A 4,809-nucleotide genomic window follows, 5' to 3' on the forward strand; every position below is an offset into this window, starting at 1 on the left:
AAATTACTGAAGCCATTTTAGGGTGAAGCGAAGCAATCAATACTACTTGTTATTTGTTTAATAGATCACCATCCGATCCTTTAGGCTTTGAGATTCCAAAAAAAGTGTGGATAAAAAAAGATGCTTCATACTCTCACTTGAAAGTTTTTGGGTGTAAAGCATTCATGCATATGCCAAAAGAGCATAGGTCAAAGCTTGACAGTAAAATTGTACAATGTGTGATTGTAGGATATGGTGATGAAGAATTTGGCTATAAAATATGAGATTCAGTGAAGAGAAAGACAGTCAGAAGCAGAGATGTAATCTTCCATGAAAAAATAACTAAGTAGTCTTTAAAAAAAATGAAATGACTATATGAGTTACTATTGAGTATGATGTTTCAATACTGACAGGGGTTCCAATGAAAAGATCTATATATTATGGAAATAAACAAGAGATAGAACTTGGGGATACAAATAAGTTAGCCATAGTTAGTGATAAGCCAGATGCAATCAGTTTTGAGTAGAAAGAGCAATTTTTTCTACTTGAGAGTGTTAAATTGAGCAATCCTCTTCACTAGATAATGTTAAGTAGGGGGAGTTATCTTTGGCATTAGGAGGTGTCAAGTTTCAGCCTAGAAATCTACTAGAGAGCACAAGTCATCCACTAGGTATTCAAGTTTAGATTTTATTTTAGTTACTAGTGAGGGAGTTAGAAAGCTTTCAAGATGTGCAGACTATTCTAGATAAAAAGTACTAGTTAAAAGCAATGAAAAAAAGATGGATTAATTATGAAAAAATAAAACATATGATCTTGTTAAACCTTCGAAAGAGAAGAGGCCATTAAAAAAATAAGTGGGTGTTCAAGTTGAAAAAAGATGGTAACAAACTAGTAAGGTATAAAGCTCGATTGGTGGTGAAAGGTTTTTCTCAAAAACCCAACATCAATTTTGATGAGATCTTTTCTTTAGTTGTGAAGATGAGTTTCATTCAAGTGATATTAGGATTTACAGCTAGTTTGAATGTTAAGATTGAACAACTTGATGTTAAGATTGCATTCTTGCATGGTGACTTGTAGAATGACATTTATATGAATTAGCTTAAGAATTTTGAAGTAAAAAGGAAAGAGCACTTAGTTTGCAAATTGAAAAAGGGATTGTTTGGCTTGAAACAAGCTTTGCAACAGTGGTATAAAAAGTTTGAGTCTTTTATGGTGAGCTATAGATATAAAAGAACTACAGCGAATCCTTATGTGTATGTCAAAAAATTCCTTGATGGTAACTTTATTATTCTCTTATTATATGTTGATGATATGTTGATTGTGGAATAAGATACTGGTATGGTTTACAAGTTGAAAGAATAATTGTCTAAGTCCTTTGACATGAAGGATTTAGGTCTATTAAAACAGATTTTCAGTATGGATATTAACCAAGATAGTAGAGCTAGAAAGTTATGGTTATCACAAGAAAAGTATGTTAAACGGGTGCTTAGTAAATTCAACATGCAACTTGCTAGATCAGTTAGCAGTTCACTTGCTAATCATTTTCATTTGAGTAAGAAATCCTATCTGATGACTAAAGAAGAGCAACTAGTTATGTCTAGTATTCCTTATTCTTTTGTAGTTGGTTTATTGATGTATCTTATGGTTTGCACATGACATAACATTGCTCATGCAATTGCTATAATGAGTAGATTTCTTTCTAATCTAGGAAAGGTTTACTAGGAAGTAGTGGAATGAATTTTCAAATATTTTAGGGGCACCTAAAAAATGTGCTTAAGTTGTGGAGTTTCACAACTAGTTCTAAAAGGGTTTAATGATACTGACATGATAGGTGATATTAATGGTAGGAAATCTACTTCAGGATATTTGTTCATTTTTGTAGGAAGAGTTGTGCTTTGGCAATCTAAGTTGCAGATGTATGTTGCATTGTCAACTATAGATGCTGAGTATCCTACAGCAATTGAAACAGGTAAAGAATGCTTTTGATGAAACGTTTTCTTCTTGAATTAGGGATGAATAAAAAAGAGTATGTGGTATTTTGTGATAGCCAGAGTGCTTTAAATTTGAGTAAGAATGTCATGCACCATGCTAGAATAAAGCACATTGATATTAGATATCACTGATTATGTTTGGTGATTGAGGAACATCAGATGTTATTGAAAAAAGTCCATACTCATGGAAATGCAACATATATGTTAACTAAGACACTTTTTAAAAAGAAGCTTGAGCTTTACAATAACTTTACTAGAATGGATTTCTTGGCCAAAGTAAGTTCTAAATGAAACTGTTATGGTGATGAATCTGTTCCTAATGGGATTGGAGGGGAAGACTATTAGGAATGTGGGGTTCAGCCCCATTCCTTTAGACTAATCAAGGGCCATAGGCCTTAGTGTTTTTTCTATTAAGTTGTACATATAAAAGGGTAGTTTTGGAATGAAAAGAAACAGAGAGAGAAGGCACTGAATATAAAGAAAAGAAGCCAAAAAAAAATAGAGAGAAAAAGGAGAAGGAAGAGTTGGTTGAACAAAAGTTGATCCGTAGTCTGATTGAATTGAAATTTTGTTAGTAGGTTTATGATTCAGAGTTTTACATTCTAAACAGTGAAGATCGGGTTTGAAACTCTCTTGGAACAAATCCAAGGTGTATTTGTTGAGTCACTTATTTGTTGAAATTTCTTCAATTAGCTCTTTAGTTGTTGATTATTTGGAGTTTTAGCTAAAAGAGAACTTTGTATATCCATTATTTAATAGTGGAGATTTTTCTAGTGGTCTATAGTTTTTACCCTCTATATTGGAACGTTTTCCATATGTGCTTTATTTTTCCTATGTTTTGGATTACTGATTGTTATCTATTGCTGTGGATTTATTGTAATAAATTACTTCTATGTTATTGTGTTTATTGCTTCAGGCCCAACAATAGCAATCCCCAAGATCCAGCCCCATATATGGTTCATTTTAGGCTAGAAAGGTGTGAAAAGGGATTGGAATCTGTTTTTCAATACCCTTTTCTGGAATCTGAACTTTTGGGACAATGTTAGTACACTTGATGGGGAAGTAGATAAATCCCAAAAGACGTTTCCTCGTGCTCTTCTTGTGGCAGTGATTTTCACATGCGTAGCCTATCTGATTCCACTCTTTGCGGTCATTGGGGCTGTTTCTGTGGATCAAAGTGATTGGGAGGCTGGATTTCATGCTGACGCTGCAGAGATGATTGCAGGGAAGTGGCTAAAATTCTGGATTGAAGTGGTTGCTGTGTTATCAGCAATTGGTTTATTTGAAGCTCAATTAAGCGGCTGTGCTTATCAACTCAAGGGTGTGGCAAATTTAGCCATTTTGCCCAAGTTTTTTTATAGTAGATCCAAATGGTTCAACACTCCTTGGATAGGGATACTGCTTTCAACTTTGACCACAATTGGTATGTCATATATGAGTTTCACAGATATTATATCGTCAGCTGATTTCTTGTACAATTTGGGAATGCTCCTGGAATTTGCATGTTTTATTTTGTTGAGGAGAAAGTTGCCAGAAATAAAATGACCTTGTAGGGTTCCAATGGGAATTCCAGCACCGGTAGTCATGTGCTTGATACCATCAGCATTCCTTCTTGTTATTATGGATTTTGCCACTAAAATTGTGCATTTGGTTAGTGGATTGATGACTGTGGGCGCCATTGGATGGTACTTTCTGATGAATTTTTGCAGGAAAAAGAAGGTATTCTAGTACAGCATTGTTTAAGATGAAGACAGATGATCAAGATCGATACAACTCGCCAAGGCAAATTCCGAAGGAAATGGCACATCAAGTTCTTCATCAGCGAACAGTCAATTCAAAGCGCTTTGAACATTTGTTATTACAATGTCAATGTATCTCTTGTTCAAAGAAGTGAATTTGAATTTCTTATTTCTTGGATAAAAAAAATGGGACATTGAGAGTAGAGCTAACATATATTAATCAAATGTTCAAATAAGAACTTATTAAATGACTAAAAATGGAATCCTGCATGTTTACACACCAGTCCTTTCCTCTGTTTTAATCCACTCCTATGGTGATTTTCTTTAAATGAGAGAAGGGGAGTGATAGAATGTTGTTCTCGTTTCACTTTCTTTGCCTTGGATTTTATTTAGCAATCTACATCATCCGGAGAGGAAGGTGGAGGCATTTCCTGTTCCAACTATTTAATTTTACGATATGTTTGAATACACATTAGTGAAGAAAAAGAAAAAAAAAAGAAAAAAGAAAAGAACATATGTATAGTTTGTTTGGATAAATAAAATTAATAAAAATTTTTAATAATTATTGATTAAATAGTGAAAAGAAAAGAAAGTAATTTATTATAATATTATTTTTAAAATTATAATATTTTTGTGCAAGAAAATATAATATCAAAGTAACACCAAAATTAAATTCTAAACTTAACTCTATTGATTTGTATAATTATTCTTAAAAAATAATATTTAATAAATTTAAAATTTAAATTGAAATACTTATAATTTTTTTTATTTTCCCAAATAATAATCTCCTGTATATAACAAAATAACACCAAAATTAATTCATCATCACAAATCATATTGTATTTGTATTAATGACAATTCAAGTAATATTGAGATTTGCGCATAAAAATATATTATTTCGAATAATATTTGCTTGTAAAAATTAATTCGTCATCCCAAATCATATTGTATAATCTAGTATACGTGTTGTTATAAAAAAACTAAGTTGGTAAACTATTGGTGTTACGTGAAAAGTAACATGAAATCGAGCAGTCAAACTTACCTTGGGAGAAGAGAATGACACAAGAGAAACCAATTGTGCGTTAAAAAATGTTTAAGCA

The 4,809-nt window shown here is 32.3% G+C and overlaps 1 pseudogene; it reads left to right on the top strand.

The window, feature by feature from the left end:
* The first annotated feature begins 1,746 nt into the window (after window positions 1–1,746).
* LOC111303972 (putative polyamine transporter At3g13620 pseudogene) lies at window positions 1,747–3,982 on the top strand (annotated as a pseudogene).
* Window positions 3,983–4,809: the final 827 nt, after the last annotated feature.

Source organism: Durio zibethinus, chromosome 13, assembly GCF_047325235.1.
Source record: "Durio zibethinus cultivar Kanyao isolate XHJ-2024 chromosome 13, ASM4732523v1, whole genome shotgun sequence".
Classification (NCBI taxonomy): Eukaryota; Viridiplantae; Streptophyta; class Magnoliopsida; order Malvales; family Malvaceae; genus Durio; species Durio zibethinus.